We start from the raw sequence: 26,914 nt of genomic DNA, 5'->3' as shown, positions 1-26,914 counted from the left end.
AGAGATCAGCCTAACCTCCAAGAAAATGGCCGCAAGCAAATAAGAAATCAGAGACTCGCTCACAAGAGCTACATACTGAAGCCTCGTCTGACCATCTCCGGCCGACGCATGCGCAGTAACAATGAAGGTCGCCTCCTCTCTTCTCTGAAGCTCCTGCAGCCGGGCATGCACAGTAGCGCGAAACGGATGCCGGAAACGTGGCGGAAGTGCCGCGTTTTGTATATATAAATGTCTTTAAAGCATTTTTAGAACTCTATTTTTGGTTTAAATATAGCGTTTATGCTCCTAGTCCCTATATGTGTTTAAGTAAGCTCTAGATGTATCCCTATGTCAGGTTAAAACAGTAGTAGCCAGTTTAGATTAGTTAATTACAGGAAGTGATGTCACCAAGTATCTGAGCAGGTACATAGGTATAAATATCAGCCCGGTCTCACTTGTCTCCTACCCCTTGAAGAAGTCACATAGACGAAACGCGTTGGGAAATCCTTCCTACTCCAAAGATAAGCACCTTTCTCTATTTTATTTTAGAATCCTGTCTTTTTACTAAAAAAAAATTTTTATATACCAAAAAGTTTTTAAAAAAGTTTTTTAAAAGCTATCATTGTTTACTTGTTTCTCTTTTATACCGAATTTGTCAACTAATAAAAAATTTTTATATCTTTAAACCCACTTTTATATATACAGTATGTTACTGTACTCATCCTTGCTGGCGGGTCGCCAGAACGTACGCGCTGGCGACCCGCCAGCAGCCTCGCCAGCGAGGAGACTGAGACGCACGTGAGACGGACAGGGTTAGGGGGGGTTAGGGGGGGTGCGGGCAGGCGGCGGGGACCCCGGGTTACCGCCGGCAAGCCGGCGGGGACCCGGGGGAACGGATCGAAGCGCCGTCGGAAGGGGACGCGCGCGCCTCTCGTGCGCGCGCGTCCCCTTCTCACCATCGCCATGGCGCTGGCGGGGGATGGCGGCTGGCGACGCCAGCGCCATCCCCTGCAAAGATGGGACCTGACCAATCTGTATATAGATATTTTAGCTCTTTTACAATAATTAGTCGCCGATATCTTTATACATTACTTTATATATATATATATATATATATATATATATATATATATATATATATATATATACATATACAGAGTTTAATGGGGTTGATCCGGCTCTCCCTGTATTTAGCATTTTTACATTTTTTCATGTTTGCAAAATTATGTTTAATAATGTGCTTAAGAATGTACTATGATAATCGCTATGCTTACGCTATCTATAAATCTTGTATGCATGATTTTTCCCCCTATTCTGCTCTGCTAAATATTCTGAACTTTCGAATGCTTGTGTACTGTATGCGTTTTTTCCTCCAGCTTTTTACTTCTCTGCTATATATATCCTACTTTTTTCTAATGCCGCCACTGGGTGCATCATCGCTCTATTACATATATTGGAGCCTGTATGTTTCCAAACTCAAAAACCGGATATTGCACAGGGATCCTTTGCCTGTGGGAGCTGTAAAGCATGTGAATATATGTATAAATGTGGAGAAGTGGAAGACAAATATGGCAACAGGATTCAAATCCAACAATTCATTAACTGTAATTAAACAGGAGTTATATATTGTATTATATGCCCCTGCAAAATGAAATATGTAGGCATGACCACCAGAGCCCTAAAACAGAGAATATTAGAACACGTGGGAACAGTACGGAATTCCATCTCTGATATAGCTAAATTCAAGAAACTGACATCAGTAGCACGCCACTACCATCGCCATCACAAGAACTCATTTAAGGGAACTCAGGTCATTGGCCTGGAACGAATAAAACTGGGAATTAGAGGCGGAGACCTCCAGAAGAACCTCCTACAGCGAGAAAGTGAGTGGACATTCAAATTAGATGCCCTCTCACCATCAGGACTAAATGAATACATAAACTACCAAGTATTCCCGTAAATACCCTTGCAAACAACAGATAGTATATCCAAATCTAAACTGTATAAGCCATTAAGATATAATAATGGATAAATAACTACCTAATTTAAGAAAAAAATTTTTTGGATTAGTATAGAAACCCACACAAATCCACGAGTGGGGTACCTTTTATACCCCCAGCACATACAGTCACTAAGAAATTCTTCTAAAGACAGATATCTCACCTATTATCTATCTCTTTATAGAGATATGCACACTATCACATGGAAGCCCAGGTCAGTGGGATATTAAAACCCCACATACCTGTGTATTCCATTCCATTCTACAACACAACCTTATGCATATGTTTAATTTTTCTTCTATATTCCGTTATATGTCGGACTTAGTGTAGGCATGGATATACACATCCGTTTTCTAATAATTATTTTATTCTTTTTCACATTTTCTTCACTTCCTCTTTCACGTTGGTGCACAGTTTTCTCACGTTTTTTTAACAAAATAATTTTTCTTACACATATACTTAATACTGGCCATATAATAGACTAATCAAATCCATTACATAACATTAATACTATATAGTGTAACTATATATATATTAACAGGATACAATTAGATAATTATGTGATATGCCTCGGATCGGTACTTGATACAACTTATCTTGATCCAAAAATATAGCCAGAATGGGTTAATACAGATTATGTAAATGACACCATCATATCCGCAAAGGTCAGAGGTTGGGAGAGCTCACCGCAGCAAGCTCCCTTTTCCATATACTCCAGCTAAATAGACAGAACTAGATTATTCCAAAGGCAATTACACCTACGATCGGGTTGCCCTTAAGGTAGCACTAAGTAGCGTCATTGCGTATTTATCTGTCCAAATGATTTAAATATGTACCATTGCTGATAGTAAATCATTAGTTACTACGAGAAAGTTATGAATGAAGTCCGCCTGGAAGGGGAGGAGTCAAGATGTCAGAGCACTAACGTGTTTGAATGACAGCTGACTACGTAGTGACGCTGCCTGTTGCCATGGTGCAGACGAATGAGGTCCGCCCGAAAGGGGAGGAGCAAAGACGTCAGAGCACTAACGTGCTTAAATGACTGCTGACTACGTAGGGACGCCGCCCGCTGCCATGGTGCAGATGAATAAAGTCCAATATCAAACAAAGGTGTTTTTCAGCTCCACAGCGCTCTCTGTAATCGCTGCCTGGTTATTTGTTCAGGGAGCACCACTCCTTAACATACGCAATCACAAATACAAAAGAACAACAACCGGCGCTGATTCTAAGTGGTGACTTGTGAGAAGGTTTCCTCTTTATTCTCCACAAGTCCTACTGGAATCCCAGTAATTTTCACTATTGGACCACACTGACCTGAGTGTGGGTCCCTATGTACACATAGCGTTTTCTTTGTCCAAATATCCTTATTCACCAATCCACATGTCGCAATTGATTCCAAAAACTGACCTGGGAAATGGTCCCTATATTCACATAAAGGTATCTTTGGACAAAGTGCGTTCTCCAAAAAACTCCAGAATCAACCAGCAATACACATCTTTGGCATAAGGAAACAAACTGACCTGTATATAGGTCCCTATGTTCACGTAGCGTGTTCTTTTAGTCGCTCACTCCTTTTCCTTAGCCCAAAGTATACACGATACCGGATTTTCTCCAAGACAAAATTTTAATTTCAAAGTGGATAAAAAAACATACAATAAAATGTAGTAAAAAACTGGAGCTTTTCACAGGTATAGACCAATACACACTATATTATTCCTCCTCACCCGGAATGAGTTGGAACAATCTGTGATGCCCTGATGGTAGGGTGGATATCGGCCTTTCCTGTGTCCAGCGTCCCTGTACACCAACGCGTTTCTGACGTCACCGTCCTTCCTCAGGGTGTACTAGACACATGTCCCTTTGGGATATATATACCCAAAGGAGTTTGTTCAAGAGGAGGGGTTAAACCTCCCCTCACCATGGTTATACATAAAACCCGGAAACAACAACATTTACACCGCATATTCCTATTCATAAAATACATAAAATATATTGCACAAATCTCTGTCCCAATAAAGCACTCCCACTAGTTACATATTGCAAGGAAAAATAAGCATATAGTCAATTAATTCAGAATACTTATAACACATTTCATTCCTGGTATTAGTGATTTCCCATTTGTAAATCCCGCTCCCCATCATCCAATGAGTGAGTCCGTTCATGTCACTTCCTCCCAGTGACACGCATAACAAGTAGTTCATACATAGATGGTTCTCTCGTATCCCGGACTCCCGACTTCCGGTTTCAGAGTGTGTAGCGTATAGACGCTCTGATTCACACACGTAGTTCAGACGCCGCTTCCGGTGTTTGACCCGCATACTGCCGGAGCGCATATGGCTGGGGAGCATACTTCGTGATGTCCCGAAAACCAAAGGGAATTTCAAATCTAAGGGCTTTTACAGATGCGGCTCCTGCAATCTGTGTAAATTATGTAGAAGTGAAACCACAAAAATAACACACTATAAATCTAATCAAACTGGCAAGAAATACGAAATTAGGGATTTTATTACTTGCAGCTCTAAATACTGTATTTACTTGTTGGAATGTACGTGTGGGAGCCAGTATGTAGGAAAGACCACCCGCATGCTCAAGGTAAGACTTGCGGAGCATGCCAGAAACATTAGGTTGGGTCTAGAGACACATAATGTATCTATGCATTTTAAAACCATGCACGGTCAAGATCCTAAACACTTGGTTTCCTTTTGTGGTATAAAGACCGTTCCCATACAATGGAGGAATGGAGATCGGGACACCACTTTGGCTAGGACTGAGATGAGGACGATACATGCATTGAGGACCTTGGTCCCACGAGGGCTCAATGCAGATTTCAAACTTAAGTGGTTCCTGTAAAGTGTCTTGAGTCCTGCCAGTTGTTCTTAACACCCCCTGATTTTTAAAAACAAACCCCCAAAGCTTATGATGATCTTTTTGATAGACTTTTTCATTAATTTTATGGGGATTTTTTACCTTATATATTGATTGGTCCTCTGGCGTTTTATCTTTATATGAACTTGGTATCTCTATATGAATTTTTACTTCTTTATGAATTTTGTATGTGTATATGTCAATCCTATTTTAGTATCATATGAAGTGTATATGAAATTGTTTTCTATTTTTATTAATATATTTTTATTAATATATGTCAGTCTTGTATCGCTTTTATCAATTGAGTGTTTTATTATATATATATGGAAACATGGAGTTGGCGCAAATTCTTTGTGATTAATATTTATCTTTTTTCTCTCTTAAAGTTCTATGTACAAAACGAACTACTGAGAGATGGGATTTGCGGTCCAATACATATTCCGGTATGCGTGTCAAATACCGGAGTTTATACAATCCAGCTTCCTCCTGTCATCAAAGGAGGAAGTATGCTCCCCAGCCATATGCGCTCCGGCAGTATGCGGGTCAAACACCGGAAGCGGCGTCTGAACTACGTGTGTGAGTCAGAGCGTCTATACGCTACACACTCTGAAACCGGAAGTCGGGAGTCCGGGATACGAGAGAACCATCTACAGTATGTATGAACTACTTGTTATGCGTGTCACTGGGAGGAAGTGACATGAACGGACTCACTCATTGGATGATGGGGAGCGGGATTTACAAATGGGAAATCACTAATACCAGGAATGAAATGTGTTATAAGTATTCTGAATTAATTGACTATATGCTTATTTTTCCTTGCAATATGTAACTAGTGGGAGTGCTTTATTGGGACAGAGATTTGTGCAATATATTTTATGTATTTTATGAATAGGAATATGCGGTGTAAATGTTGTTGTTTCCGGGTTTTATGTATAACCATGGTGTGGGGAGGTTTAACCCCTCCTCTTGAACAAACTCCTTTGGGTATATATATCCCAAAGGGACATGTGTCTAGTACACCCTGAGGAAGGACGGTGACGTCAGAAACGCGTTGGTGTACAGGGACGCTGGACACAGGAAAGGCCGATATCCACCCTACCATCAGGGCATCACAGATTGTTCCAACTCATTCCGGGTGAGGAGGAATAATATAGTGTGTATTGGTCTATACCTGTGAAAAGCTCCCGTTTTTTACTACATTTTATTGTATGTTTTTTTATCCACTTGGAAATTAAAATTTTGTCTTGGAGAAAATCCGGTATCGTGTATACTTTGGGCTAAGGAAAAGGAGTGAGCGACTAAAAGAACACGCTACGTGAACATAGAAACTTATATACAGGTCAGTTTGTTTCCTTATGCCAAAGATGTGTATTGCTGGTTGATTCTGGAGTTTTTTGGAGAACGCACTTTGTCCAAAGATACCTTTATGTGAATATAGGGACCATTTCCCAGGTCAGTTTTTGGAATCAATTGCGACATGTGGATTGGTGAATAAGGATATTTGGACAAAGAAAACGCTATGTGTACATAGGGACCCACACTCAGGTCAGTGTGGTCCAATAGTGAAACTCACTGGGATTCCAGTAGGACTTGTGGAGAATAAAGAGGAAACCTTCTCACAAGTCACCACTTAGAATCAGCGCCGGTTGTTGTTCTTTTGTATTTGAGATGAATGAAGTCCGCCCGAAAGGGGAGGAGCAAAGACGTCAGAGCACTAACGTGCCTGAATGACAGCTGACTACGTAGGAACGCCTCCCGCTGCCATGGTGCAGACGCCGACGGAATCCACACGGAGGAGGAGTGGCTGTGCGTCTCAGCTGATGGCGGGAGCGCAGACCACTAGAATCTGTCTCGGTACTGAGTGACAGCAAATGCCGCAAATAGCATAGATGCTGGGATAGAGGCAAGATCCAATCAAAACGGGAGTTGGGATTACCCGCGAATGAGTGTTAGTATAAATACACGCTATTTAGCCACCATTATGTACTGGTGAACAAGCCTCCAGGCGAAACGCGCGTCCAGTATCGGGGCTGAACGTCACAGAGGGGAAATCTGGTGCATGAAGGACGATCCAGTGAAAGTTGTTTGAGTATCAATTTCTTTGTTTTGATTCTTCATATTGTTGCTATAGTTAAGTTGCTGAAATTAACCCAGTTTACTATGTGATGGATATAATGTATGGACTAATCTCCTATGTTTAAGCATATACATTGTAGCGACTGACTATACTATACTTGTGGTGAGGATGCATTATACTAATTAAGAGTAATTTTACCCAATCAATGCTCAAGTGAGGGACATATTCTACTGCTGTATATTACTGATAATAGGCAGTTGTAAGATATACCTTTCCCATTTGGGACTGTCTCTTCCTCTACCTAAGGGACTCTCATTGGTCCCGACACCAGGGTGATCCTCTGCACTGGTTAAACTATCAGGGGTGAAACTGGATCCGGCTCACAACAGCAGATCCCTATTCCCTTTTTTCCACTGATCCGACCACAGGTCTCCACTATAATCATCCCCTCATCTGGTCCGTTCACTGTCCTTGAGACACACGGCCAGAAAGCAGGAAAGATTAGAGACTAAGGGAAATCAGCTAAAAACTTCTATCTATTGATACTTATTTCTGGACAAATCCTCAAGAATTAAAAACACCAGTAGATTTAGGTATTTACCTTCATATACCACAGAACCATATGCTGTGGTAATCCCTCTGTGACTAAGCACCTGATAAACAGATATTTCGCCGTTTTAACTTTTTATTCACAACAATCAATAATTGATTGCACATTTTTCTTAATTGCACTTATACTAATTTCAGTATTGTCACTCCATTAAAAAATCAGCCAGGCCAATTGATGCCTCATGGGAGAATATCCCTCTATTGAGATCATGAAGTGATCAAGGCTGATACATTCACATTAATTTGTGATTCTGTGATAAACAACACTAGTAAAATTGTTATACACCTACTTACACTAACACTGCATATAAATAAAAAATGAAAAAAACTATAAATCTTTTTTCTGTAATAGTTTCTCCCCAATGATTATGGTAATAGGGTGAAGTCAGTAAAAATATATACAATTATATAGAAATTTATTAAGTCGTGCCCCGACAAAAAGAGTCACCCTTTTTCTCTTCTTTTATGATACATAGTAAATTGTGACTCATGGGAGCACCACCAACGAGGAAATTTTTAGGGACATTAGGTCCTGTTATATACAACATGTTGGTTCTGAAGATTGTAATGTGAAATATCCTGCTGAGAGTCTGTGCTAGTCTTCCCTATCTCTTTCCTATATGTGTTTAAGTAAGCTCTAGATGTATCCCTATGTCAGGTTAAAACAGTAGTAGCCAGTTTAGATTAGTTAATTACAGGAAGTGATGTCACCAAGTATCTGAGCAGGTACATAGGTATAAATATCAGCCCGGTCTTACTTGTCTCCTACCCCTTGAAGAAGTCACATAGACGAAACGCGTTGGGAAATCCTTCCTACTCCAAAGATAAGCACCTTTCTCTATTTTATTTTAGAATCCTGTCTTTTTACTAAAAAAAAATTTTTATATACCAAAAAGTTTTTAAAAAAGTTTTTCAAAAGCTATCATTGTTTACTTGTTTCTCTTTTATACCGAATTTGTCAACTAATACAAATTTTTTATATCTTTAAACCCACTTTTATATATATATAGATATTTTAGCTCTTTTACAATAATTAGTCGCCGATATCTTTATACATTACCTTTATATATATATATATATATATATATATATATATATATATATATATATATACATATACAGAGTTTAATGGGGTTGATCCGGCTCTCCCTGTATTTAGCATTTTTACATTTTTTCATGTTTGCAAAATTATGTTTAATAATGTGCTTAAGAATGTACTATGATAATCGCTATGCTTACGCTATCTATAAATCTTGTATGCATGATTTTTCCCCCTATTCTGCTCTGCTAAATATTCTGAACTTTCGAATGCTTGTGTACTGTATGCGTTTTTTCCTCCAGCTTTTTACTTCTCTGCTATATATATCCTACTTTTTTCTAATGCCGCCACTGGGTGCATCATCGCTCTATTACATATATTGGAGCCTGTATGTACCAGCGCTTTGACTTAATTAATGTGGTTATTATTATTGTTATAGTAGCGCACGTAACGGTGCGCCTTCCTGTTGAATGGTTGCCTTGGTGACGGGAGCACAGACAGGACGTACACGTTGGTGACGTCATCACACAGCGCCAATCGGATTCCGGAAGACGCTGTTCCACACTGGGGTGAATATAAGGTAGGACATGAACTCTGTTTATTGTTGATGCCATGACCTGATGAAATTGCTGAATTAAAAGCAATGAAACGTTGTCCATATTGGATGGCCTGATCGTGTTTTTTTGACAAGACGCCTGGAGTGCTGCTGTTTCCCCCCCCTGTCCTCTATATATATATATATATATATATATATATATATATATATATATATACAATCCAAGTTGCTCCAACAGGAGCTATGGCCGGTACTCAGAGAGACTTTGCAAAAAATAATTAGAGTCAACACTAGAAGTGTGGTCAACGTTTCTGAGGCCCTTTATTGCCTCTTTCGTCAGGACATAAAGATACAAACAGAATAAAGACATTTATATAGCTTACCCAAACGACCCAAGAAGCTCTCCTGCACGCTGCGTCCACTCGGAGGTCGCGATGACGTCACTGTAATGCGCATAGCGTCGGCGCCTCGTCAGACACCCCTGGGGGCGTGTCAGGAGAGAGATGTAAACATTCACCATAGTCACTGAAAAAAAACGGAGTGAAGGATCAATATGCATAAGAGTACTTAGCAGGTTATCAATGTATAAATCATGGCATAATGGCAGTCGCAGAAGGGGGAGAGAAAATATAGAAAGGGACATGATAAGAAATAACGCTATATTGCATAAACAATCTCCAGACAGTGTGGGATCTGCTGGACATAGACTTAAGGGTTATGACAGGATTTTACTACAGAAAACAATGCAGACTTTGCTTCTCATTCATGCCCAAAGGGGATACAGTCTGTAGCCTGTCTATCCAGCGTGCCTCACACTGTAAAAGTTTTTTGCCGCGGTCACCACCGCGAATGGATGGTGGTACCCAGTCAATCATTTTATAGCGTAAAGATGCAATGGAGTGGTTTGATTGGATGCAGTGCCTTGCAACGGGTTGTTCGCTCATTTTTCCCTCAAATGCCTTGCGGATATTGGAGCGGTGTAGAGCTATGCGCTCCTTAAACATTCTTATGGTTTTACCCACATAGAGTAAACCACACGGGCATTTTATATAATACACAACGTGTGTACTAGTACAAGTGAGGGGGACTTTTATATGATATTTTTTACCGGATCTGGGGTGTGTAAATACATCTCCAGATTCTAAGGCATTACAAGTGGTGCATCCTAAACATTTAAAATTGCCAGGTTTCCTACTGAGGAAATGTGGGGCAGAGGCATCCTTAAATGATGTGATGTCATTATGAACCACCCATTGTTTGATGTTTTTCCCTCTTCTGTATCCAGGCATAATGGTCTTGTTCTTGAACATGGTGAGGGTTGAGTCAGTTGCTACCACTGGCCAGACGGATTTAGCCTTTTGGATCATCCCATCTGAGCCTGTGGAGAAGTCAATCGGGAATATAACCCTCTCCCCCAATTTATCTTTAGGTCGAGAATGAAGAGTCTCTTCCCTTGGGATGGCTAGTACTTTGCTTCTAGCTTCAACTAAGGATGCCCAACCATATCCTCTCTGGAGAAATTTATTCATGAGAAGATCCATTTCTTTATGTGCATCCGCTTCATTAGTACATATACGCCATATTCTTAAAAGTTGCGAAAAGGGTAACCCTCTTTTCAGTGCCGGGGGATGGTGGCTTTGGGCCTGCAAGAGGGTATTCCTTTCCACTTCCTTATGGAATAGGGACGTAGTAATTTTGTTTTGAGCCAACCCAATAGATACATCAAGGAAGTGTATTTTTTCACTGCTGCATTCAAATGTGAATTTGGTATCCACATCCCGCATGTTTATACTTGCCAGAAAAAGTTGCAGAGTCTCCATCGTTCCAGACCAGAATACACAGATGTCATCGATGTATCGACCGTAATAAATAATGTTCTCAGCAATCTGGGGATCCGAAAAGAAGATCTTCTGTTCTACACCATGCATGTACGCATTGGCGTAGCTTGGTGCCACGCAAGATCCCATCGCACACCCACGTTTCTGATTATAGATCGCACCATCAAATAAAAAGTAATTGCGGGTGAGGGTTAATTGTAAAAGCTGGAGAAATAAATCAACATCAGGACCTTTGTAGGCTGGACTTGTGGAGAGCAAGGCACGAGTGGCCTCTAGGCCTCTTTCATGGGGGATCGTGGTATATAAGCTGACCACATCAATTGTGGCCAGCGCTTGAATTTTCACATCCGATGGTAGGGACTGTATCTTCAGTAGCAGGGTGGTCGTATCCTTGAGATGGGTTGGCAGGTTTTGAATCACTGGCTGTAGGTAATAATCTAGGAACTGTGAGATGACATAGTACAGGGAGTCGATGGCAGCTATGATGGGTCTTCCGGGTGGCTTGATTGGGTTTTTATGTAGCTTCGGGATGGTGTAAAACACCGGTATTTTTGGGAATTGCAGGATGAGGGAGTCACAGCATTTTTTAGACAGTAGACCTTTTTGTACTGCTGACAGTAGGATAGTGTCCAATTCAAGTTTGTAATCACAGGTTGGGTCCTTATTAAATTTTTCATATACTGCAGCATCTTTAAGCTGATTGTAGATTTCTTCCCTGTAATCCTGTGTATTCTGAAGCACTATCCCCCCACCTTTGTCGGCGGGGCGAATAATGATATCTTTGTAGCCACTTAGATTGATCAAAGCTTTTTTCTGATCCAATGACAAATTGGAGGGTTTTGGAGACTCCTCTACTGCTGTATTAATGTGATTCTCCATTTCCCGAGAAAAGTACCTAATAGCCATATTGGTGGATGCTGGATCAAACTGGGAACGATATCGTATAGGATTTTCCTCCAGGGGGGTCTTGGACTCACCAAAATGTTCCTTGATACGCAGTTGTCGACAGAATTTGTATGTGTCGACTTTATGGTCAAACGAGTTACAGGTGTGGGTAGGAATATAAGACAGTCCTTTATTTAAGACCTCAGTCTCTGATGTGGTTAATTGTCTGTCTGACAAATTAAATACCAGGTTAGGCTTGGAAGTTATTTTTTTCCTTTGCCTTTGCCCTTGACCTCCACGTCTGGTGTGCTTTCTTTGGTGCCGACTTTTCGGGCTCTGGTGGCCACCCCGAGAGGGGGCTTTTTAGAGGTACTTGGGCGCTGATCCATCCTAGTATCCCCATCACTGGCAGTAGAGGCCGCTCCACTCGAAGATTCCGTATCAAATCTGACCCTTCTGTATTTTCGGGCCCGTTGTTGTCTCGCCAACTGTACATTTCTATTATTTACCCAGCTGTACACTTTCTGCTCCGCGTAGTCCCTGGTTACCGTCTCCATTTTTGTCTGTTTAAACTTAACCAGTTCATTTTTGTATTGTTCAATTTGTTGTGATAATTTATCGAGCCAGTTGACACTGGTATCTGTCGACAAAGTAGAAAGGTGGACGGCCTCAAATTGGTTAATTTTTTCAGCTACCAGGGTTTTCTCCCGTTTGGATTCCTCTACAACCAAAAGTAATAAATCAAAGGAGCATTTATTCAGGACTCCTGCCCACTTTCGGCAGAAGTCCGGGTTGTAGCGTCCTATGGTTGGGATGTTTTTTACCCGGAATCCACGGGGGATCATTTTGCTGCGGAAATAGTCAGACAGGGTTACTGCGTGAAGATGGAAATCTATTTCCCGTTTCCTCATTTTTAGTAATTGGCTGTACAGATGCTCAGGCAATTCAACACCTGCAGTTGCTGTAAGGTTTTCTTTACATAGAATAGTCTCAGCGTCTGTATCTGAGATCGTGTAGGTTTCACCTCGTCGCAAGGAGATGTTGCTAAACCCAGAAGGTTCCTGTGTCGGCTCTGGTGCAGAGGGATCCATAGCGTGAATAGCCTTGTCACCTAGGAGGTTAAATCACCCAGTCCCTGTGGGGGATACGTGCAAAGTGAATGTATGTGCAGTCCTGTCATCCAGGCAGGACTTGCTGACGGCCAGTTAAATGCAAGCTGGTATAAGTTAAAGAGAGATGCGGTGCCTTGACTGAAATAAATGTAGATAGTGGCAGATGTCCGGCACTCACAATGACAAATTTCAGATGCTCCCGGTAACCTTGCCCAGTGATAAATACAATCCAAGTTGCTCCAACAGGAGCTATGGCCGGTACTCAGAGAGACTTTGCAAAAAATAATTAGAGTCAACACTAGAAGTGTGGTCAACGTTTCTGAGGCCCTTTATTGCCTCTTTCGTCAGGACATAAAGATACAAACAGAATAAATCTTTATGTCCTGACGAAAGAGGCAATAAAGGGCCTCAGAAACGTTGACCACACTTCTAGTGTTGACTCTAATTATTTTTTGCAAAGTCTCTCTGAGTACCGGCCATAGCTCCTGTTGGAGCAACTTGGATTGTATTTATCACTGGGCAAGGTTACCGGGAGCATCTGAAATTTGTCATTGTGAGTGCCGGACATCTGCCACTATCTACATTTATTTCAGTCAAGGCACCGCATCTCTCTTTAACTTATACCAGCTTGCATTTAACTGGCCGTCAGCAAGTCCTGCCTGGATGACAGGACTGCACATACATTCACTTTGCACGTATCCCCCACAGGGACTGGGTGATTTAACCTCCTAGGTGACAAGGCTATTCACGCTATGGATCCCTCTGCACCAGAGCCGACACAGGAACCTTCTGGGTTTAGCAACATCTCCTTGCGACGAGGTGAAACCTACACGATCTCAGATACAGACGCTGAGACTATTCTATGTAAAGAAAACCTTACAGCAACTGCAGGTGTTGAATTGCCTGAGCATCTGTACAGCCAATTACTAAAAATGAGGAAACGGGAAATAGATTTCCATCTTCACGCAGTAACCCTGTCTGACTATTTCCGCAGCAAAATGATCCCCCGTGGATTCCGGGTAAAAAACATCCCAACCATAGGACGCTACAACCCGGACTTCTGCCGAAAGTGGGCAGGAGTCCTGAATAAATGCTCCTTTGATTTATTACTTTTGGTTGTAGAGGAATCCAAACGGGAGAAAACCCTGGTAGCTGAAAAAATTAACCAATTTGAGGCCGTCCACCTTTCTACTTTGTCGACAGATACCAGTGTCAACTGGCTCGATAAATTATCACAACAAATTGAACAATACAAAAATGAACTGGTTAAGTTTAAACAGACAAAAATGGAGACGGTAACCAGGGACTACGCGGAGCAGAAAGTGTACAGCTGGGTAAATAATAGAAATGTACAGTTGGCGAGACAACAACGGGCCCGAAAATACAGAAGGGTCAGATTTGATACGGAATCTTCGAGTGGAGCGGCCTCTACTGCCAGTGATGGGGATACTAGGATGGATCAGCGCCCAAGTACCTCTAAAAAGCCCCCTCTCGGGGTGGCCACCAGAGCCCGAAAAGTCGGCACCAAAGAAAGCACACCAGACGTGGAGGTCAAGGGCAAAGGCAAAGGAAAAAAATAACTTCCAAGCCTAACCTGGTATTTAATTTGTCAGACAGACAATTAACCACATCAGAGACTGAGGTCTTAAATAAAGGACTGTCTTATATTCCTACCCACACCTGTAACTCGTTTGACCATAAAGTCGACACATACAAATTCTGTCGACAACTGCGTATCAAGGAACATTTTGGTGAGTCCAAGACCCCCCTGGAGGAAAATCCTATACGATATCGTTCCCAGTTTGATCCAGCATCCACCAATATGGCTATTAGGTACTTTTCTCGGGAAATGGAGAATCACATTAATACAGCAGTAGAGGAGTCTCCAAAACCCTCCAATTTGTCATTGGATCAGAAAAAAGCTTTGATCAATCTAAGTGGCTACAAAGATATCATTATTCGCCCCGCCGACAAAGGTGGGGGGATAGTGCTTCAGAATACACAGGATTACAGGGAAGAAATCTACAATCAGCTTAAAGATGCTGCAGTATATGAAAAATTTAATAAGGACCCAACCTGTGATTACAAACTTGAATTGGACACTATCCTACTGTCAGCAGTACAAAAAGGTCTACTGTCTAAAAAATGCTGTGACTCCCTCATCCTGCAATTCCCAAAAATACCGGTGTTTTACACCATCCCGAAGCTACATAAAAACCCAATCAAGCCACCCGGAAGACCCATCATAGCTGCCATCGACTCCCTGTACTATGTCATCTCACAGTTCCTAGATTATTACCTACAGCCAGTGATTCAAAACCTGCCAACCCATCTCAAGGATACGACCACCCTGCTACTGAAGATACAGTCCCTACCATCGGATGTGAAAATTCAAGCGCTGGCCACAATTGATGTGGTCAGCTTATATACCACGATCCCCCATGAAAGAGGCCTAGAGGCCACTCGTGCCTTGCTCTCCACAAGTCCAGCCTACAAAGGTCCTGATGTTGATTTATTTCTCCAGCTTTTACAATTAACCCTCACCCGCAATTACTTTTTATTTGATGGTGCGATCTATAATCAGAAACGTGGGTGTGCGATGGGATCTTGCGTGGCACCAAGCTACGCCAATGCGTACATGCATGGTGTAGAACAGAAGATCTTCTTTTCGGATCCCCAGATTGCTGAGAACATTATTTATTACGGTCGATACATCGATGACATCTGTGTATTCTGGTCTGGAACGATGGAGACTCTGCAACTTTTTCTGGCAAGTATAAACATGCGGGATGTGGATACCAAATTCACATATGAATGCAGCAGTGAAAAAATACACTTCCTTGATGTATCTATTGGGTTGGCTCAAAACAAAATTACTACGTCCCTATTCCATAAGGAAGTGGAAAGGAATACCCTCTTGCAGGCCCAAAGCCACCATCCCCCGGCACTGAAAAGAGGGTTACCCTTTTCGCAACTTTTAAGAATATGGCGTATATGTACTAATGAAGCGGATGCACATAAAGAAATGGATCTTCTCATGAATAAATTTCTCCAGAGAGGATATGGTTGGGCATCCTTAGTTGAAGCTAGAAGCAAAGTACTAGCCATCCCAAGGGAAGAGACTCTTCATTCTCGACCTAAAGATAAATTGGGGGAGAGGGTTATATTCCCGATTGACTTCTCCACAGGCTCAGATGGGATGATCCAAAAGGCTAAATCCGTCTGGCCAGTGGTAGCAACTGACTCAACCCTCACCATGTTCAAGAACAAGACCATTATGCCTGGATACAGAAGAGGGAAAAACATCAAACAATGGGTGGTTCATAATGACATCACATCATTTAAGGATGCCTCTGCCCCACATTTCCTCAGTAGGAAACCTGGCAATTTTAAATGTTTAGGATGCACCACTTGTAATGCCTTAGAATCTGGAGATGTATTTACACACCCCAGATCCGGTAAAAAATATCATATAAAAGTCCCCCTCACTTGTACTAGTACACACGTTGTGTATTATATAAAATGCCCGTGTGGTTTACTCTATGTGGGTAAAACCATAAGAATGTTTAAGGAGCGCATAGCTCTACACCGCTCCAATATCCGCAAGGCATTTGAGGGAAAAATGAGCGAACAACCCGTTGCAAGGCACTGCATCCAATCAAACCACTCCATTGCATCTTTACGCTATAAAATGATTGACTGGGTACCACCATCCATTCGCGGTGGTGACCGCGGCAAAAAACTTTTACAGTGTGAGGCACGCTGGATAGACAGGCTACAGACTGTATCCCCTTTGGGCATGAATGAGAAGCAAAGTCTGCATTGTTTTCTGTAGTAAAATCCTGTCATAACCCTTAAGTCTATGTCCAGCAGATCCCACACTGTCTGGAGATTGTTTATGCAATATAGCGTTATTTCTTATCATGTCCCTTTCTATATTTTCTCTCCCCCTTCTGCGACTGCCATTATGCCATGATTTATACATTGATAACCTGCTAAGTACTCTTATGCATATTGATCCTTCACTCCGTTTTTTTTCAGTGACTATGGTGAATGTTTACATCTCTCTCCTGACACGCCCCCAGGGGTGTCTGACGAGGCGCCGACGCTATGCGCATTACAGTGACGTCATCGCGACCTCCGAGTGGACGCAGCGTGCAGGAGAGCTTCTTGGGTCGTTTGGGTAAGCTATATAAATGTCTTTATTCTGTTTGTATCTTTATGTCCTGACGAAAGAGGCAATAAAGGGCCTCAGAAACGTTGACCACACTTCTAGTGTTGACTCTAATTATTTTTTGCAAAGTCTCTCTGAGTACCGGCCATAGCTCCTGTTGGAGCAACTTGGATTGTATTTATCACTGGGCAAGGTTACCGGGAGCATCTGAAATTTGTCATTGTGAGTGCCGGACATCTGCCACTATCTATATATATATATATATATTATAGAAACCATACTGTATCTTTGTTTGCATTGCTTTTTAAATATATATAATGTGTAGTTCCGATTCTGAGAATGAAATCAGTGAACACAACAATGATCCTTGGTCATATATTTTTACTAATACCATTAACATTAGCTCCATGAACATGACATATTGTAGTATTTTAATGAGCATAACTTTCGAATAAAGAAGATGAATGCAGCTAACAAGTTTATCAATTGCCATATCAATGTAAAGTAATAATCTTAGACAGTAGTCCAATAAATGAAATACTTTATGGGGCTTTGTACAGCTTGTAAATTAATTAGCTATCAAGAAATATTAATTAGTCATACCATAATACTAGCAAGTAGCAACAGAACTGTTTCCAACTGTATGTCTAAGTGTAAGTGTATGTAAAAAAAATATCAAACGAACATGTAAAAATTATTAGTTCCTGTCTCTGCATTTAATGTTTATTATTTTAAAACAGTGCTTCAAGTAAGGTGATATTGAAAAAACACAGATTTAATCATATACATTTTTTAATACATTCTAATTGTGTTGATACAGAAAAAAACTATATGAAATCAGGGCCAAACTAGCAATCTGGTACTGAAGGCAAATGCCAGGAGGTCAGTGGCTTGACGGACTATTCTGACAATACGGTACACATAACCTGAGCAGCCTGCCTACTGGTGCTCTGCCAGGGATACAGAGAGACAGTGATGTGCCATGAGGCAAGGTCCCCATGGCTCATGGCATGCCCCCTTATGTCTTGACTATGCCCTTGTCAAGTAGGGGAAAAATACTGTCAAAATAACAATAGATACTGACAATACCTGGATGATTGTTCCTATATTTTGCTCATGAATATTAATTGGTGAAAATTAACTATTAACCAAGTATGAAATACCACTGCAACAAGAGCAGTGTACCCAGCACTCTACAGAAAGGTTACGCTTTTTGATGGCGTAGTCTTGCTTATTTCTTAAATTCAGTTCTTAAATTGTACCCTTCAGTCTTTTAAGATTTCTGATAATTCTGCATAATAATAATATAGGCACTTCAAGCATATAATCTGCAGTACAATTTGCTATTTGTTATATAGATGTGTCATTTTGTTCATGTTTTATTAGTTTTACGATTATAACTAAAACACTAAAAAGAATTACTGCTTATTACAAACATGCAGAATATATTACAATGACTGGGAAAGATAAATCAAACAGTGTAAACAGTGGAGAAGTGTACAAGTGGTGAAATTACCCATAACAACCAAGTTCTACCTATCATTTAATAGTATTTGAGAAATGCTACCTCAAAAGTGACTGGTTTCTATGGGCAACTTCTACTTTTATTACATCTCCACTTGTATCACTGCTTGACAAATAAACCTCACTCCCTTTATGTTGGATTAGCAAGGGTGTTCTTAATCACATTGATCTCTGGTATCTATTAACATACTATATATTAGGAAAGGCACTGAATAAATGTATACAATTTGAGTTTGAGGGATGATTTTGGGGCACAAGAATCCCTAAATTGGTGTAGCCTGGCTTATTTGGGGCATCACAATGTGATACTTAAATCAACCATTTTTTTTACATTTTGGCATTCTAATAATTTCTTCTCACCATTGTATAACTACGAACACATAAGGGGGACATTTACTAAGATTTCAGTTGGGATGTTGCTATGGGCAACCAATCAGATACTGTCTATTATCTTTGCAACATTTATAAATAAATAAGTAGATTCTGATTTATTTTACATGGGTGTTGCCATGGACAACCATTTCTCCCATCTTGTTGTTTTATAAATAAGAAGCAGACCATATGGAGAAAATGTAATGACACTTTAACCTCTCACTGGTGGGGTTACCTATATGGTGGTTGTCATGTGCTGAATTAGTGGGTCCTGTGCCCAGGACTTGAACTTCAGTGTTAGGGAGATGAGGTCACATGGACGCTGTAAGTGTTGTAAGTGGACCATTTATTTTTGACCAAAAATGATGCTAAGCACCTCACATTTGCTCCAGAGTTTATTATACTTATTCTGATTAGCACTGCTTAGGACTGTGGGGAACTACTAGTCTCAGCAGGATAGCATCTCTTATTATAATTGGTATTAGAATATGCAAATCATGCACCCCACCCATATATAATGCAGTACCCCCACAGTTACTAGAGTGGTGTTATGGCAACTTAGATATCCCATCCAGTAATCTCTGTAGTAATATCAAACAATTAATATGTTAAAGGCACAATCATTACAAAAGCAAAACCAATCTGGTGTAACTTATTTAGTTCACTTAAAGCAGTCACTGAGCAATTTCTTAATACACATTAAACCAGAAATTGTGAATATGTATGTGCTAAACTGTTTTCCTGCTTCTGTAATGCACAAAAGATGCAAAATGTACACCTCTTGAAGCAGCTCAGTAGCACCTGGCATCTCATGCTGTATGGCATATTTAAGCTAGGTGAATGAGGACACATCTGCACTTTCTATATTTAATGTATTCATTGTTTAAAATGACTGTGTGATGCAGTACAAAGAGTAAAGCATTATACCCTGAAATATGTCGATAGGCCTGTCTTACTAGTACAGTTCTGCACATGCATGCCATGCTTGCCTACTTTTGAAAACTAGTTTCAGGGAGATTATAGTTGGCAGTAGAATTTTGCACAGCGCCCCATTGAGGGGGCGTGTCATGCTCCACCCAAAGGGGCGTGCCTTGTTACATATATGGAGAGATTGTGAAAAGAGATTGTGACTGTGGCACCTAGAAGCGTGGGTGTGTACTGCTACATCTGAGAGTAATCTTTTAAAATTACATATCCAAATGTAGATGAGCCCCAGAACATATAGTAATATATACTATACTTGCTGAAGTGCTGGGAAATGACGCTGATGATTCATTATAAATGTATCTATCTCTCATTCCTTTTTTCCCCTAAAACGTAACAGTGTAATGTGGGCTAGGTGAAATGAGGGAGATTTCTGGACTAATGAGGAAGAGAGGGAGATTGCTGTTATTACAGGGAGTCTCCTGCAGAATGCAGGAGGGTAGGTAGCTATGGCACATGCTCATGTACAGGATCACTTAAAGATTTTCTCTTTATGCTTTACTAATGAACACCAGGACTATGTGTAAATTATATGATTTGAATTTATTTATTTGGTTACATTTATTTACACCATTTATTCATGAGATTGACATTTTAATATTAGCAAATCTATGTTAGAGTAAAGATATAAAATGTATGTTTTATTACTAAAACCCTATACATATACAATGCATAAAAGTGTGCTTCCACAAATGAAATCTCCTTTTGGTTTTTGTATCCTCACATTCCCACCATGACCTTATTTGTTTGGTCAGAAAATAGTGGACACAAATGGAAAATTGAATCAGGGGTCATGTACCTTCAAGTATATATTTTGAAACAAAATAAATATAGAAAAGAAAGTGCTGAGGAAGGTGCTAAGAGGTTTTAATGAGGTGTGGGAAATATGTTTTTAGAATTCTACTATACCACCAGCTGGACACATTGCAATCATAACAACCTCTGAGTTTCACTGAAAAACACTAGTGGGATCTCCAAATATGACTTTATAAAGTAAAAAATGCTAAAGCCACAAGCCATCCAAGTGCAAACACTGGTAACATAGATGAATTGTGAGGATAATTGTTATAAATAATTCAACTATGGCCATAGTTTAATGCTTTTCACTTACAGTTTATGATGCAGCTATAGAGGAATTTTAACAAAAGCTGCAGTTCTAGACACTTCTTACTGTGAAGGACATCTATACAGAGAAATGCAAGTGTCATCAATGCATATTGAAAGCATCATTAACCTTATTTATATATCAGTGAAATTGTGCTACTGAGTATCCAGTAATAAAAGGACTCTACTATTTGCTTATTTAACATCTAACATCTGAAGTGTGCAGCACAGTACTCCACTCATGAAAGGAAAAATACTCTATCTATGGACAGAGTGGAAGCCTGAGAAGAAAGTTATGAACAGCAAGCCAAATTCTATGGGCTGTAATTAATAATTCTCTATTATCACTGATGTAGTAAAGGTTTATATCAACACAATTGAGGAGTCATTTTTATTATTATTTGAAATTTGAAACTGTATGGTTATTGTATATGAATTCAATATTTTTAATGTAACAGAATGTGAATAAATACAATTATTTGTTTGCGAGTGCTTTCTTTTCTATATTTATTGTGTTATATATCGTAATGAGTAATCCCCTGTATGGAAAGCAACAGGTAACCAGTTTATTATTCTTACTGAATTTTTAATTGGCACCATGTTTATTCTTTGTTTTTATTTAGTGAATTATATACTTTAAATACATTCCTTCATGCTAATGGACACTTTGGTCATTTATTGTTTGATGTGAGAACCTTCACCATTGTCCAGCTGGAAGCCAAAGTCATTTTCTCAAGCTTGCTCAAAGTTTTTTTTTTACAGGGGGAGGGGGAGTGTGTTCAGTGGCAATAATGTGGTAGTAAAACACTGATATAGCACCCTTAAGCCACATGAGATACAGGGATTGAACAATGTTCAAATAAGAGTGCATTGAAGTATCCTGGATGGGCTCTGGGTCTATACAAAATGAGTAATTTGTAAGTTGGTTTAAGGAAGAGTTGCAGGGAGCCATTAACATTCCTGAAAGTCTGCAAATGTTGTGGGAGAAAACTGATCAGAAATGTGCAAAAAATGTGTAATCATTGAAGAAAGCAAAGGAGCAGCTAGTTTATCAGAGAACCCCAGAGGAAAAAAGGTATTTTCATATATGTGTTAGAGGGGATGGGTAAAATAAAGCATATTTTTTCATTGTACCAGGTCATCGATGTGAATTAGACAGAAGCATGGGCATAGGCTTAGACCGGTCTGTGAATACAAGAATAACCATGGGAGAATCTCTACACCTTGGTATTGGAATACAAAATTTCAATATCAATCCATTTTTTTATTCAGGGGGAGAATACCATGAGATAATATGGCTTAGTTGTGTGTCAAAATCTTAGTTCTGTAAAAGGGGAAGACCCATTCCACCATCATCTTTAAGATTGGACAGGATCCTATTTTTTACCTCCTCAAATTAATTTCCAAATAAAGACTGCAAGGATTGTGACACATGTGCAGAAACCTATACAGGAAGTGTTGGAAAAGTGTTTAGGAAGAGCACTCTTTTTCAATGCATTAAGCCTGCCAAACCAATATATTGTGCAAACCAGACCAATATGTCCTTTTGTAACCTCCTAAGAAATGGGGTATAATATGAATGATACATATGGGAATAATGTTTGGTAATGTAAAGCCTTAAATAATATACACAGGGCACCATTGAAATTGTATGTAGATTACAACCATATACTGATATGATGTAGGAAATGAAGGGAGAGTGCATCTGATTTGCTATCATTGACCATGTAACTAGAAAGAACACCAAACTAGCCCAGAGTCTGAAACAAGGATGGGAAAGACACCATCTGACTGTAAAAAGTAAGAAGGACACAATCCATAAATAGTGAGAATTTATACTGATGACCCCCTAATGATATTCCATTGAAATTAGCTCTAATGCATGCAGCTAATGGTTAAAATACATAATGCAAATAACAGGGGCAGGCGTGGGCATCTCTTCCTAGTCCAGTTTCCCAGTTTGAACACCTCAGAACAAATATCATTAGATAGGAGATTCTGTTAAAAAGACTGGACAGTGTGCAGAAATCAAGCACAAAAATGAAATGCTTCAAAGGCATAGAGAATAGAAATGTCGAGGAGACCCGGTTGAATGCTTTCTCTGTATTGAGTACTAGGATTATTGCAGGTAGTTGGGAACTACTAATGCACTGGATAAAATTAATCATTCTTCACATTGTGTCCAATCCCTAACAGTGGCGAACAAATCCCAGCTGATCTGGGTCAACAAAAGTAGGTAAAAACTCATTGATTCTATTCATGAAAATCCTTGCAAACAATTTGATGCCAGGGTTCAAAAGGGAAATGCACCCAAAGTTTGCACATGATCCTCATCAGGTTTATGGATGACAATTATCAGGTGAAAATAAGATCACTTCAATATGGTGTTAAATAATTTCTTGAGATGGGGAATTAAAGTTAATGCAAAAGATTTATAGTAAGTCATAGAAAAGCCATCTGGTCCAGGAACTTTCAATTGAGATCTAAGATCCAAAGTGACTTCTTCATCTGCAATATCCCTGCCAAGACTAAAGCCCCGTACACACGGGGGAGATATATTGCTCAGCCATATATTGCTGAGCAATATATGGCTGAGCAATATATTGCTCAGTTTCTCCTTTTCATCAGCGACCAGAGATGGTCGCTGATGAAAAATAAACTGCCGGGGGGGAGCCCGGCAGTGGAAATCAGCTGGTCGCAGGAGCATGTTCCTGCGACCAGCGATCACTACAGGGGTAAAAATGGGAGCACACACCCGGCAATATATCGCCGGAGAACACTCCCATCATGGAAAATATGGTCGATTAGCGACCATATTTCCCGCAATATTACACAAAATCGCCCCTGTGTGTACGCACCTTAAGTGGGATCTGATAGATGGGAGTGTACAGAACAAAATATTCCCTGCATCAGTCTGCAAAGGTAGAATGTTTTGAGGATGTAGGTAAATAATAAGTTTTATTTTTCACAAAGTTTCATTTCTTGAACTGGGCATTTAGTACTTAGTTTAGAATCTAGCATGGCATCAATTTTTTTACTTTGTGATGTCAAATTCTTGTCTGAATTAGCAAAGATTTTCTTCTTTTTTCTTTTGTTTTTCAGTCAAGAGAGTGCATAGTTAACCTGTAGCTAGATCAATTTTCCTCTGTATCTAAATAGAATTGGTGTATTTATGATCAGTTTCTCTAACTGCTGCATTTTTGTAGTCCAGGATAACACCGCAGAATATACATTTTTCATACCATGTGTTGTATGCTATAATATTCCCTTTAATCATAGCCTTGTGAGCCTCCTAAACTGTGCCCACTGAAACCTCAGGGGTGACATTGGTAACTAAGTAATCCAACAATGTATCTGTTTTTTTTGCATCTAAAAATCTGTGTGCAGCAAAAGTGTCTCATTAAGTATTGAGAAACATCCTGCTAAGCATGCGGCTGTCAAATCAAAATGGACCACAACTGCAGAATGATCAGATTTATGCTGAAATAAGAGTCATGGTGGTCAGGAATAAAGAGCATCATCCCTGTCTGTGGGAGAGAGCACACCAGGAATCATCAAACCATTTGCTGCCCCAATGTCTGAGATAGAACAAGAAAGATGAGGGGTACTACCATAATGGTCTGTGGCATGTAGAAACATTGTATTACAGTCACCTCCTAATATAACACCATCTTGACAGTTCTAAAAGTAAATTATTGAAAAAGCAAACTGACCTGAGTATGGGGAATATATAGTCTGTAAGGTAATGTCTCTTTTGCGGAGCTGTTCCATTAGAACAATGTTTAATTACATGAATGATGTATACACAATGGTTAAATGGAAAACTCGAAATAATTTGCATAACCTAAGTAAAAATTATTTTACCTCAAAACATGGCCTTATACTGTATGGATCATTAAAAGTAAAGGTATAGGAGGCCACCAATACAATATCATGTGTAATCATCAGGTAAACCCACCTGCACAACAGAAAAATCAAGGAGAACAGCTACACTCATTTTAGAAAGTGCTGGGTCCAAAATATCAAATGATGGGTGCACTTAGTACTAGAGCCCTTATTCAGATCTGATAGAAGTACATGTTTGTTCTTAAAATTGTGGGAAAAAAGGGGGTGTACCAACAATTTTGCGCAATTAAAGACAAAGTGCAGCTAGTAGAATCACACCAGAGGGTATAACATCCATAACATACCCAGATAAAAATACAATAGACAAAGGAAGACGTGCTTCACACAAAGCGCTCAATCAGATGGAAAAGGCAAATACAATCGCAGGTCCATATACCAGTCCAGAACTTGGAATGTCCGCTGCTGCCAATACGACTGCCGGTCAGTCACTCTTCCTGGGGGGAGTCCTCAGCAACACTCAAGAGTGTTCCGAACTGGTATATGAACCTGCGATTGTATTTGCCTTTTCCATCTGACTGAAGCAGTTTGCCTTATTGGGGATGTTATCTCATGCTGTTTTAAAAGTCTACATTTTGTAAGTGTGGACATGTATTAATTTTCCTTTTTAAACTAAGGATAATTTGCACTATATTTTTCTTTTGATCCACCTACTCACATGAATTGTGAGATTTGGTGGCTATCATTTCAGGGTACAAAGCCTGTTTATTGAATTCATCTATTAAGCAACCAAATGAAAAATGGTGATATCTTTTTAATTATTATTTATCTGTCCTATGAGGTTATACATTGAGCGCTTTGTGTGAAGCACCTCTTTCTGTGTCTATTGTTCTCAAAATTGGCAAAACCATGTGCACTGCAGGTGGGGCAGATGTAACATGTGCAGAGAGAGTTAAATTTGCATGGGGTGTGTTGAAACTGCACAGAAACAAAGTAACATACAAATCTAACTCTCTCTGCATATGTTACATCTGCCCCACCTGCAGTGCACATGGTTTTGCCCATTTTGAGAACAAATTTGTACTGTGATCAGATCTGAATAGGGGCCTAATTGTCTATTGATCACCAGTTAAGTAAAATGATGATAATTAAATTGACAATCAATGTTAAAAATTCATAAAAATCCATAAAAAATCCATAAACTCAAATAAATTGTAATTTCTGCAAATTTTGAGAATATAGCCTTTTATCAAACCTGTAAATATCTAATGCTACTATTTTGCATATGAATCCTTTAGTTAAAAAAAACCCCAGGATAATCTAATTTGGCTGTCAAACTGTTCCGTGATTTGCTTGCATTGTTTGCAAGAATGACCCAAAAAAAAAATAATAATGTTCACTTCTACAAAGAACCTACAAGTACATTTATAATGATTTTGATAGATTTTTGTTCAGGTGTTAAAATTGCTCATTAAGGTTAATTTCCAAATAACTAATGAAGAATGTGTCAAAGAATAGATTTTATGCAATATTTCAAGCTTTGAAAATAGCATTGCAATGTAATGAAATCTCAGAATGGTTTGTTAATTTGACCTTTGTCATACCATTAATCATACAGTTATTATACAGACCCCTATTCATTCGGAAAGGTTAAAACATTTCTGGAGAACAAAAATGTACCTCTTATACAAATTAAATGTCTGTATACTGCAAAACCATTCAGGGTTCTTTTGTTTCATTGCAATAATTGGAAAAAGGTTTTACATCAAAGCAGGAGTCTGAACTAGTGCAGATTATGTACTGAAATGAAAAAAATACCTACATGCATTATGTTCTTTATAAAAATGAATATGAGTTTTGTCTTTACCATACTTTATTAGGTACAAAATAAGTAACTTTCATCCTGTACCAGACAGCAACTTTTGTAAATTAATAACATTGAATTCAGGACTA

General features: G+C 39.6%; 1 protein-coding gene across 2 annotated transcripts in view; it reads right to left on the bottom strand.

The window, feature by feature from the left end:
* The window catches only part of CSMD1 (CUB and Sushi multiple domains 1), a 1,658,539-nt gene that overhangs the window by 231,897 nt on the left and 1,399,728 nt on the right, over window positions 1–26,914 (bottom strand). The gene's annotated exons all lie outside the window — the stretch shown is intronic.

Source organism: Crinia signifera, chromosome 3 (genome assembly GCF_055691185.1).
Source record: "Crinia signifera chromosome 3, ASM5569118v1, whole genome shotgun sequence".
NCBI classification, from domain to species: Eukaryota; Metazoa; Chordata; class Amphibia; order Anura; family Myobatrachidae; genus Crinia; species Crinia signifera.
The sequence above is the reverse complement of the archived record's forward strand: the minus strand, read 5'-3'. Positions and strand labels throughout refer to the sequence as shown.